At 42.0% G+C, this 12,883-nt stretch overlaps 1 long non-coding RNA gene across 11 annotated transcripts in view; it reads left to right on the forward strand.

The window, feature by feature from the left end:
* The window catches only part of LOC309876665, a 65,655-nt gene that overhangs the window by 45,099 nt on the left and 7,673 nt on the right, over nucleotides 1-12,883 (forward strand). For 5 of the 11 annotated variants that reach the window (XR_014317224.1, XR_014317225.1, XR_014317226.1 and 2 more), the window contains one exon: nucleotides 4,396-4,902. The exons of 2 other annotated variants lie outside the window; for them this stretch is intronic. This is a non-coding gene — a long non-coding RNA (uncharacterized lncRNA). Of the gene's footprint in view, nucleotides 1-3,498; nucleotides 4,316-4,395; nucleotides 4,903-12,883 lie in introns of all 11 variants that reach the window. 4 more of the 11 variants (XR_014317227.1, XR_014317232.1, XR_014317228.1 and 1 more) reach the window with 3 other exon arrangements.

Consider the following 12,883-nt stretch of genomic DNA (forward strand, 5'->3'; position numbering starts at 1 on the left):
AGAAGAAAGGACTAGCTAGACCTATCACTTGACACAGGCTTGAATCCAGCCGGCGCAGAGAAAACTTGCAATTGCCTGGAAAGGACCATCTATAACTAAAGTGTGGATTCCCCCATAATGAAGCACTAATCCTCCCACAGTGGGCCAGTGACAACCTGCTGTTGATCACATCTAAGAGTGCCAGGTCATCTGCCAAGAACGTAGTTGTATCTTGTTGTTCTGAACCCTACACCATCAAAGGCAGATGCTGGGGACAGCAAAGACTAACAGCCTGATTAGCCTGGGAGTTAATGCGTCAAAACATTCTCTCCTCGGGGATCCTGAACAACGAGCAAATAAGCAGCCAGGGGTCCACGTATGTGTTGCCCAAACCACCTGCATCAAATCAAGCCATTCTCAGAATTCTTGTCTTCTAACAAAAAACAATTTGGAAGGCTTTTTTTTTTTGCATATAGTCCTTCTTTGGAGAAATGTTTCTGGGACAGCCCTGCAACATTGATAGCATTTATCAGACCATGGGGTGTTCCTCGTATTTTCCTTGGTCTTCTGCAGGGTCATTTGGAAGGAGGATTTGTGTTATGACACCTTGCACCACCCGTCCTGCCTGCCCTGTGGCTGCCCAGCTGCACAGCCCTGCTTCTGTGCAGGATGTGTCGTTAGGTTTCAATACATGAAATACCTTTCTGATGATGCCTTGAGGCAAAACTGAAAATAATTGGAGATAATGATGTAGTGGCAAAGGTTAGGTCTTAATGAGTGAGGATGTAACTACTAGAGAGTGTCCAGAGGAGGGCTACAAAGATGGTGAAGGGTCTAAGGGGCAAGACCTATGAGGAGCAGCTGAGGTCCCTTGGTTTGTTCAGCCCAGAGCAGAGCAGGCTGAGGGGAGGCCTCATGGCGGCCTGCAGCTCCCTCACGAGGGGAGCGGAGGGGCAGGCGCTGAGCTCTGCTCTCTGGGGACAGCGACAGGACCCGAGGGGACGGCATGGAGCTGGGACAGGGGAGGGTCAGGCTGGGTGTGAGGGAAAGGTTCTGCACCCAGAGGGTGGTCGGGCACTGGGATGGGCTCCCCAGGGCAGTGCTGATGACACCACGCCTACTGAGTTCAAGAGGCACTTGGACAATGCTCTCAAATACATGGTCTGATTTTCGGGTGGTGCTTTGTGGACCCAGGAGTTGGACTTGATAATCCTTGTGGTCCCTTCCACCTCAGGATATTCTAGTTTTCTGACTGTCATTTCCTATTTCAGGGCTGTGTTGCTGAAAAAGGAAGTAATTTTTCTGCTTTAATTCAAGGTGAATGCTGTACCCTTCCTAATCTCCCCGTTCATTTGTGATAGAGGAGATAGACAGTTAAGGCAGTCTGAAATGTTTTTGCAGTTAGCTAGTCCATGAATTTCAGCAGATTTGGCCTATTTTGGGACTTTTTTTTTGAGGCAGAAATGTTTACAATAGCTTGCATAATGGACAGGGCTTGCTTTTGTAAAATCCTCCTAACGTGCCAGCAAGTGGTTACCACAGTCTTGCTGCTGATCAGCCTGTAGGTTTCATAAACTTTTTATTTTCCCTGTCAAGTTCCCTGTTTTTGGAGGTGGGGAGAGGTGAGGCCTTCAATCCTGACAGAAGCACAAAGCTGTTTGCATTTTTCTCTGACCCCAAGCTGTACAGTTGACGGAGGCTGGCTGTGTTTGCATCTTTCATTTTGCTAGACCTTTTCAAGTTATTTTTGTCACCCTATGAGTACCTTCTCTGCCCCACTGTGTTCTGGAGGAAATGTCTGAGAAAAAGCAGCTAAAGACAAGATGATAAAATCAGGCCATTTCAGATGGCTTTTTAGGAATGGCACAGGACTCCACATCATTCCTTCGATGTAGGAAAGGGAAATTTTTTTTTTGAAGGTTGCAAGCAATCCTAAACCCTGGAGATTTTGGGGATACTTCATTTCTCATTTTCATTTTGTTAAAACCTAAGATTATTTCTTCTATCTGAATTTATTTATTTTGGCAGTACATTCAGGATGCTGGGGAGCTGTGAATCATTTTGCTTTCATTGGTGCTTACAACAAAAGGTCAAGATGAGGCAAGTCTTGGTAGCTGGCATTACAGGGAAACTCTGGCTGGTCTGGCACTGCAACATTTAACAGATTCATGAAATGTGCACCTTTAGCTTCCTTTAGCTGGTCACACAACCTGATCTTCTCCTACAGTGGGCAGTTCATCATTCTTCCAGTCCCCATCTTGTTGGTGAGAACGAGGTCCATTCATCCCTCTGCCCAGGTTTTCTGTCTGTCTGCAACTGAGCTAAGCAACATGGGTTTGTTGATTTCTGTCTGCAGCAAGGGGGATTGCACAGGACAGCTATTATGTTATTCAACATATAATCATCTCTGTGGTATGAACAGGGGAAAAAAAACCTGAGCATATGCCTGATGTCTGCTGACATAAAACTTCTGTTGCAATCAGTAAGAAGACATGGCAGTCTCGGGTTTAGCATCCTGGTATTACTGTATTTTACAGTACAGGTATTTATTTATTTTTTAATTGTAACTTGTGATTGTGCAACACTGTTACCATGACTTCTTTATTATTTTTTTTTAATTTGTCTTTAAGGAGCTCTTAGCTCTTGCTCAGGTTAAACAACCAAACTGTTGGTGAGTGCCACACCTGAAACCTTCACACGTGTGAAGGCCTGCTCCGTTGACAAATCTGTGAGCTTGAAACACTTTTGTAAGTAACAGGGTGGATAGAAAGTCAGAAGATCGAACTTGCACTGTGTTAGAGCAACTGTAGGAATAATAAAAGAGCATTCACAACTCAGGAAAATCTTGAATTTCAAATATGCCTACTGTATTGACCCAGGCACGACTTGGCAATAATTGCTGTAGGGTATCCAAATTAAGGAATGAAGTTTCTGTTGTGTTTACTGTCAGCAAAGACTTTGCAAAGCACATCAGTTCCTCCAGGACCCAAATGCACTTTTTCCTTTCAAGGAGGAGCTGTGGGCACTCAGATCCTTGCAGAGACATTGCCGAGGCCCTAAATCAGCAAAACACTTTTAAGCATATCCTTAAGCACTGTGTTGATGAACAAGAGACATGAGCTCTTAATTATCAGTGCTGAATAAGGAGCTGAGAGGCTCCTTGAGTAACTTTTGAAGCACTTACACACTGGCTGTGCCCCGAAATGCTGAGCCCAAGAAGCTGATGCTTTACCCTCTAGCTGCACTTGTCTTCTGTGAATGTGCTCACTAACATTCAAGCAAATGGTGCCTGATATCTGAGTCTTTGTGGGAATTTTGCCCATCCCGAGCGCGTGCAAGTTTAGAAGAATAGGCGTAATGCTTTAATCAGCTTCTACTGGAGCACTTCTAATGGCTGTCCATCTTATCCAAATATTGCTGAGTGTGGGATTATTTAATCATCTGAAAGAAAAATGGAGAATGAAGCCGGAAAGGGAACTGACTTTCTCTTTTACACGTTCACATCTGTGGCATAACTAGGCGTTGGTGGATACTTCAGCCCTGTCAGCACAGCCGGCACTTTGGAGTCCTCCATGGGAAGCAAAGAAAGAGAGAAAAGAAACACCCCCGTCCCCTCTCCAAAGCAGCAGGCAACAGCAGCTGTTCTCGAGGAGAAGGTTTGTGTCAGCACAACTTGCACAGCTATGCTCAGAAAGATGGTGTCAGCAGCCATAAAAGCCAGCCTGTCAGCATTTCTGTTTTATTCCGTACACAAAATGCATATTACTGAACAATTACACCAAAGGCGGAGAATATTTCTTGATAACATGACTTGGAAGTCGCATCTTCATGTGGGAGCAACTCGCGTTGCACGCTGTAGAAAGCTGTGTGGGTTTAGATGCAAAGCCTCATTGCTTGTGCTTACTGTAAGCTTGCGTTGGAAGCCAAGTCATCTGCGCTATGGCCTGGCCAAGGGAGCCTCGGCCTGGTCCAAAGCCTGCGGAAATCAGTCAGTTCCTGGTAATTCTAATGAGTCTTCAAACATGCCAAAAAAACCATATTCAATATGAAGGAAGTTGGGTGATGCTTAGATTTTTGGCCTCCAACATCTTCAGAGAGTATGTATAATGTTAGCTTTGTCCACAGATTTCAATGTGCAGTTGTGGTACAACCATTACAAAAGGCAGGGCAGTTGAGTTGGGATGAATTATGAACACAAACTGATTTACTGCTTTAATATAAGTTTATCTCTCTGTTTCAGCCACCATATAATTGTTTTGGCTGTCTCTGAAAAGCAAGATGGTTTTTCTCCCTCATTTAAAGGCCGCAGTTCAGAACAAATATTGTATTAAATAATGTAGGTAAGGAAACAGAACTGGGCTTTATTTATTTATTTATTTGTTAATTGAATGAGTCCTCTTTTTCTGTTGTGAACAGGCAACGATTTGCCACGCAGTCCTCATCCCTGCTTACTGGGAAGCAGAAATTCTTTAAGAAATAAACAAAAAACTTGACAGCAAAACGCCATGCTTCAAGCAGTTAAGGAAGCAGAAGAGGAGCACGAAATCCCCAGGCACTCGCTGTTGGTTTGATCTGTCTCTGTACAGGAACTTGACTGCTTAATTGCATGAGGCTCCCGGTCTGTTTGCTGTAACTAATCCAGACCCCAGGTGCTGAGACGCCGGTGATCCGAATCGGCACAGAAACTGCCGTGATGCTCCTGCACCTTGCCCACTTGGTGGTTGTCACCGATCTGCTGCTGGAGGTTACCTGCTGACAGCCACCCAGCTGGCACCACAGATTTTACGAGGCTCCCTCTTTCTTTGAGCAGCCTTCAGTGGTATTTTCAATGGGTTTGGGTGCCTGTGAAAGGAGTACAAGGACATGGTGTGCCCAGAAGTGTTCTCACAGGTGGCTGGCACTAGGCAGAAACCTCCAGCCAAGGTGGGCTACATGGGAGGCAACATAACTTTCAACAGAACTTTTTTTTTTTTTTTTACAGATATACATATTAATAAAAAATAAATAAAACTAACACCAATATAACAAAACAATGGCAGAGGACTCATGTTAGGAGACACATTTTCATGGAGTTGCAGTCTGTTTCTTTTTCCTTTACATATTTTCTTTTATTTTCCCCAGATCTTCCCTCTTGCTTTCTTTTTTTTTTTTTTTTCTTTTTTTTTTCTTCAATTCACACTTCAATCTTCTCAACCTTTCTGAGAGACAGGAGACAGAAAAACTCAAACAATCAATGTATACAGTATTTTATTCTTTTTTTCCACAGACCTTCCAGTAATATCTTATTCAGGCAAAAACAAATATGTGAATTTTATCTGTCAGAAACATACTTTGAAGCTCAAGGACTAGTCTCTAGCTTAAAGTGCTTTTACTTTTTATTTATATAGTTTTTATTTCTTTCCATCAAACAGGAGATATTTTTTGTTTTCTGTGAGTTGGAGAATTTTTTATATGCTTCAGTGGGAAGTGCATGGAGGGTCTCGCTCTGTTTTTTACAGGGCAGCATTGATCTCTTGCATTTTGGAGGGAGCTGAATGGGCATTATGGCTTTGTCTAAGCAGAGAAGCCCACCTTTTGTGCTTGTAGTCCATTTCAGAGCCTTTTTCAGCATTACTTATCTACAACTGCCAAAGCAGGGGCTCTATACTCCTGCAGTGTATGTATTAGGGAGGGGAAGGACTTTGCTTTTCCAGAGGTTAATAACGTAGCTGATTTTTACTGTATTGCTCTTATGAGAGAATAATACAATTGTTTTTAGTCATATATGTGGGCAAAGTCCTGGTCATCTCACAAAATGCAAATAAATGCTGTGAGGGCTAACTGCAGATGTTTCTACATAAGCTAGAACCTAATTCCTTAGAGTATCATCTCCTCTCAAACACCTCCCCATCACCTGGTGACTGAACTGACAGTCATGTCCCGTGTTTATCTCTTTTCTCAAAACCTCCTCTACAATAGCACCTTAACACACCTGAAGTGCAGGGTACTGTGTGCCTTCTCCCAGGTAGGTTGACAGTGTCCTGCACTGCCCAGGTACATTGGTGAGTACCACGGTGTTTTCATGACCTTCCTGCATGCCCTTCTGCGAGTTAGCTAGAAGCTAAGACGTCTCCTCTGTTGGCATCCTTGAAGTGTGTGAAACTGGAGGGCAGAAGCTCCCGAGACTTTCTAATCCTGTGGTCTTTCAACATTCCTGGTAATTTTCGTGACTCATGAACAGACACAAAGGCCATCTATTTCACTTTTTCTCCGACTCTGAAAATCAGATGGAAAAACCCAACCAATTAGGCCTGAAAGAAATAAAAAACCCCTCTCTTTAGCTGCCTAGGAGGGAGGGAAGGAGAAGAATCAATTGATTCACTTAAAAAAGCAGTCACAAAGTTTCCTTTCTGTCCAGCCATTCTTGGTGTCTTCAAAACCACTTTTTCCTAATACAGAGCTTAAACTGATTCTGCTTTAGCCCTTTACACTATTACAACTATTCCCATTGGAAATGTTTCTCTTCCTTTCATTATTTTGTGTGTGAATATTTATACAGTTATCTTGCTGTTTCCTTTAATTCTTATCCCTTTAGACCAAATAAATCTAGTTCTTGTCATCTCACTTTCAAAGCTGTATTTTTAAAAAATAAAGCGGTGTTAAATATAGTTGAAGGCAGACAACATAATGCATCTGAGATTTCACAATAATTTAGGCTTTAAGAGACAATAGTGTCCATTTTGCTAAGGCCAGTAATCCGGTGTTATGAATTAGTCCCTTGTCAGAAGTTTCTGAACATCTGAAATAATAACTGTCTTTTAAAAATAATGCACTGTGTGCGGTGTAAAAGCCTATTGTCGAACTTTATTTAAATTCTCCATCCTGTTTTAGTACTAATTACAATGGGAGCTTGAGTGTTTAATTTTTAAACACTGAATTGATTTCTCCTTTTGTCTGCTAAAGCACTGTGCAACAGCTTGGAAACTCTTGTGACATCTGACGTGGGACTTCACGGTGCCTGATGGAAAGTGTTGCGTGTTTCCTCACGTCCTGCTCTGGCAACATTAACGCTATTCATGCCTTAGCCAGTGGGACTGGGAGAAGTCCAGGTTTATCAGTCTTTTCCTAGGGGAACTGAAGATTCAGATTATGGGATTTAGAGATTCTTAACTCCTAAAGCAGTTGCTTGAATTGCTAGTAACTGAAAAGTTTAATGTACTAAATATATTTGCAAAGCATCTTACTTAGAACTTGTATGCCAACTGGTACCCTGTAGTAGGCTTTTTTTGGCTGCCTCTCCTGGAAGATAACATGGAAGTTAACAAAGATATAATTCCTAGAATTTGACTGTAATTAGCCCTTGTATAGCACATCAATCACCATTTGATTAGTTCACTCTGGTTTTTACACACTGTACTGCAACATCATTGCCTGGTAGTATGTATGGGCCTTCTGTTTAGCTCATATTTGTAGATACTCCGCTGGAATGAAAAGTGGGCATGATGAGGATTGGAGGTTTATTAATTCCTCTCTGGACTGCCACTGGTTAAAACGTCTGGGTGAACTTCAAGGCAGAGTTACTAGGAAGACTGCACTGAGATTAAAAAATACTCTGATGATGGATGTTTTTAATGGTTTGACCAGCAATTTGGGCTTTGCAAACTCATGGCTTTGGCTCCAAGCACTGGATGTTTTAAAGCAGGCTTGTAATGAGTGATAGAAAGTTACCTTTTCCAGGTGACACTCTAGACGCTGTGCCCATATACCTAGTTTAAATTTACTAAGCAAGTAGGCAATAAAATAAAGTCTACAGGGGTATATAAAACCAGAGTTGCTTGGATTTACTGCCAATAGATACATGATGAGTATGATTAAGAGGCACTTTATGCTGACTTTCTAATAACATTCTGCTAAAATATGTATTTCAGGCAGTTCTGTCAGCTTTATTGTTACTTTCTAATTTTGGTCTAAAGATTTTTATCAGATGCAATTGTTCCCTTTGGGGATTATAGGATGCATAAATTTCTCAAGATGAGAGGGTTTCTGTGATTCATTTTTCCTGGGCTCTAGTGGTTAAGATGAAGCTCCTTACCAGTGGCCATAGGAAGTGTGTTTTTTTTTTTTTAACTTACTCTGGATTCTGTTCTTAAATCTTCAATTTGATTTATTATTACTTATAACATAGAAGAAAAATTACTTTCTGTATGTGTGCAGGGGGTCTGTATACTGATGTGAATAAAATAAGTATTCTTTTAATTGTTGGAAAGAAATTGTGATTGAATTCCCATAATTTTGATTGTATTAAATTGAGTTCAGACTGTATGGTGCTGAATGAAGGTAGAACCAGAAGTCTTCTCTGGAAACCTACTGCCCTAAAACTAAATATATAATGTTTTATCTTCATGATCAAAGCAATACAAGTGTTATATCTTTAAAGTAACTATTAAAACTACGTCAATTTTGCCCACGAGGCAAATGTGTTTTGACTAGAGTCAGTTGTACAGCGCAGGTATCTCCAGGCCTGTCTAGAAGGAGTTTATAGAACAAAAAAAATAAAATAAAATAAAATAGAAGACTAATTTCTGCCATATCTTGGAAACAGGTGGATGAAAACACACAGACTTTTTTTTTTTTTTTCCTTTTGAGGAATAGATTTGTAGGTACAAACTGGGGAATGGGACATGCTCGTGGATGCTCAGGACAGCGCACTGTCTGGGCAGCATAGGTACGGCTTTAAGATACTGCCAGTGAAGGTGTGAACACAGCTATGCAGATGTAACCAGTCCCAAATCCATGCCTGGGGGTGGATGTGGCCAGGCTGCTGTTGAATGTGGGTGTGAAGGGCTTGGGAAAGCACGCAGCAGGTAAATCCACTGCAACACCCACCGCGTGGGCAGGGCTACAGCACACCACGCTGTTCCCACCACGCTGCAAAGCCACCAGCTGGTTAGGTCAACGGCCACTTGAAGCAATTTTATGTGAAGTTCAATGCGGATTAGTTGCTTAAATACCCATTTTCTCAAGGGGCTTTGTGGCACTTGCCAAGTTCCACCTTGTTGCTGTGCTTTAGCAGGACTTACACTCGTTAGCCTTCAGGTTGACGTGAGATTTCCTGGAAGGGTTGCACTAAGCCTGCCGTGCAGACAGAGTTGCCTTACAGTGAGCTACTTGTGTCTCTTTAGAAATCCTTCGGGGAAAAGGAAGACAAAGACAACCTTTCCTCTTCTTGGCAGCAGAAGTTTCCTGGGGAAAGTCCCAGGGTGTTGGCCTTGGGTGTCTGACTGAACACACAGGATTGTTTCCTCCAAGTATCTGACAAACTCCATAGCTGTGTGATGGTCTGTCTACAAGCTGACACCTTTCCCTGTTCTCTTTGTCTTCCCCTCATCCTACTGTAGATATATATATATCTGCAGACAGATATATACATGTACACACACGTGCACATAAACACACACACATATATATATACAGACACACACTGTAATGGGGACCGTGGGTGGCTGTTCTCGTAGCTGTGTTTTGGAGAGCTAAAACTAGGCTTTTGGTGTTAAAATTGTGTACAGTGCCCAGAGCTGCAGTTCAGCTCTGCTTTCTCTCCATTTGCTCAGTAACCATAGCTACTGCACTTTCATTATTGCGAGCTTATGTCTCTGAGATTCCCTCTCACAGAATTACTGAGGTAATTACTTCCAAATATCAGCAGAAAGCTCCTGCAAAGGAAGTGCCAGCACTTCTTCTGGTCCTTTTCTTGGCCTAACTGCTCCACCCATGAATAAAACTTGTCCCCTGGTTTACTCCATGCTCATCTCTCCACCAAACAGACTGGGTTGTCACCAATTTACCTTTACTGGTTTTGGTTGAGAAGAGCACCTGACACCACCTGTGCCTAATCTAGAGAAAATAATGAGTGGTCCAGGCTCCTGCTGGGTATGGTGATGCTCAGCAGTAACGCTTAAAAGATTCATTATCCTGAATCATTTTCGCCAGCTACTGGGGGTGCAAGTGTTAAAAAAGAAAGTTAACGTGCCTCTTCATAAAAAGTATGCAAGGATTTCAGGTCTTCTGCAGAAGAGGCAAGCTAGCAGGGGTGCATAAATCATCACAGACACCGTGCTGCTGGTGATTTGTGTTCTTGTAGCACCTATTCCTTAGTCCTGAACAGCCACGAAATAAAAGGCATTCCCTTGCCCCAGATGATGGATAATCTTGGCATAGAAGAAGGAAAAGAGCAGATGGATATAGATGCATAGGGGAATGCACTCAGTCTGGGTCAGGATGATGCTGGCTGTAGCTTAGCAATTGTCTAACTTCACTTTAATTTTTGAGGTTTTATGACTTTGGATCATGTCAATGGAGAGATGTGACATAACACAAGACTGTCATTGTGCTGTCATAAAAGGAAAGGGGGAACATTTTGTAACATTTCTAATAAGTAAGGAAAAGCATACTTTCCTTGTGCGATACCCATTTACAATGTGTTTTTCTATGTGAATAACTCACTGCTTCAGTTACCACAATCTGTCAGACCATTTTACTGCCATAAAAGTAAAACCTAGACAACGATGCTTGTTACTTTTTTGTCTTATAGAGCATAGTTGTCACAAAATTCACTGGCCGGGTGAGTAGGACCCAGTTTGAGGCTGATGCCTTAGTGCAGGTGACTACAGATTTTGCTAGTGCTGCGTACTCCCATTTCTGTGAGCACAGAGGGCCTCGGCTAGATGGCCATCAAGTGTCTACTCTGCAGTGAATCAATCCAATTTTAGGCTTTCTGAGCTGTATTGATTAGGTTGTCATTATATATACTCTATTATATAGCTCTACCACAATAGAGCCTGTTGGTTTGATTTCCCACTGACTCTTGGAGCTTGCAGACACAGTGCAAGCAAACACTTAAATGCTTAACATCTAAACACTGTCACTGCTGTATTCTTATTTTTAAGGTCTTGTCATGCACGTCACAAAAACTGAGCGCCGTCTCTGCACTTTGTACCCAGAGACTCAGCTTTGCAGGGAGCAGGTACAGCAGGAGCTGCCCATCAGGGGACACTGGTGTGGGCATCACTAACACACAGACACGGTGTGCTTTCTGCACAGGGTGCTGGTGTCAGCCCAGGTGGAAAGGTTTTGCCTTGACGACAAACCCACCAGCGGCTGGAGAGGCAGGGACCAGCCCTGCTGCCAGACTCTCTGGTTTGTGCTCTGGCTTGCTATGGCTTTGTACATGGGCATGTACAATAAGTCCTTGACTGGGACAAGCAAGTTGCTTTAATACAAGCAAAAGAGGTTCATTTGCAAGGAGAACAAGAGTGATGCTGCTCTACAAAAGGTAGGCATGGGGAAGGATGTAACTTTTTGTTTGCATCTAAGCTGTATGATTTTCTCTATTCTTTTTTATGCTTAGCTTTGCTATCCTCCTCCATTCTTGGAGGAAATAAATGCTTACAATAGAAGATATATATATATATATATATATTTTTTTTTTTTTTTGCGTACACCTCCTTTGCAAATGAATGGGAAGTGTTAGCGAACAGAGAAGCAGCATTACATCAGTGTATGAAATCATGTTATATGCAGAGACACCCACAGAGGACCAGAATTGTCTGTGTTGGTTTGTTGCCATGCAGAGAAGCTGTAATTGCATTAATGCCTTTTTTTTTTTTTTTTTTTTTTTTGAGTGGAAGTAGGAATACTTTTCAACAAAGATCACGATTTCTAAATTTCAGTTTTTAAAGAACATTAGCTATTAAGGCATGTATTGAATTGTGTCTCTTTAATTTTATGTACCATATGCAAAAATAAAAAAGTTGTGGTTCCTTGTAGCACACTGCATTTAGTCGTTGTGGTGGTTTCCTGACATCTCAGAAAATCAGCGTAACAAATTTTGAATTTTAAAGTGTAGCACTGAACTTATTCTACATGCTTTTTGTTTTTTTTTCCATAATACACCAATTTTACAGAACAAACACCTGATAAGATACCTTGGTTCTAATATACTTTTTTTTTTTTTTTTAAGTAAAAGGCATCTACTTTTTATGTAGCAGCTTTGCTAAAATTTTATTCAGAGTAGCATTCTCAGGAAAATTCCATTTTAACCATATGAAGGGTTGAAACAGTTTGCTAGTCTTAAGAAAAAGAACTACAGCAACATATCAAATCTAGTTGTTTTAAATGGAATTATTAAAGAGCAAGGTATGCAAAGTGTGTATATATATACATATATATATATATATATATGCTTTTTTTCTTCCAGAGAATCAGCGTGTCCATTTGTATACAGGAAGGGTAAAGGGTTTTGTAACTTCTTCAGAAGTATGCAAATACGTTGCATGAGGAAAACCTTAAGGTTTGTGAAGCAGAGAAGGCTCTCTTAGATGCCATATGAAGCCATTCTTGTTATCATCACTTGGCATTTGCTCCAAGGTGTAGTGGTCTGGCTGGGATGGAGCTGAGTTTCCCCACAAGGGCTCCATATGGTGCTGTGTTTTGGATTTGTGACTAAAGCAGTGTTGGTGGCACAGCAGTGGCTACCCACTGAGCAGTTGTTTGCACAGTGTCAGGGTTTCTCTTTTTCCCACTCAGCCCCCACAGCAAATAGGCTGCAGGTGGGCAAGAAGCTGTGAAGGGACACAGCTGGGACAGCTGATATGAACTGATGGGAGAGATGTCCCATACTGCATAGCACCATGCTCAGGGAGAAAAACTGGGGTAGAGGGAGAAGAAGGGGTGGTGGGACTTCCAAAGTGGCCCTTGTTCAGAGGCTGGTTGGACATCGGTCTGCCTGTGGGAGGTGGTGAGCAATTTCTCTAGTTTCACTTCAGTTTTTCTCTTCCTTTACCTATTAAGCTGTCTTTATCTCAACCCACAAGCTGTGTCACTTTTCTTCTTCCTATTTTCTCCTTCTGTCCTACTGGAGGAGGGG

The sequence above is a fragment of the Aythya marila genome (genome assembly GCF_965140915.1).
Source record: "Aythya marila genome assembly, chromosome: 3".
Taxonomy (NCBI): domain Eukaryota; kingdom Metazoa; phylum Chordata; class Aves; order Anseriformes; family Anatidae; genus Aythya; species Aythya marila.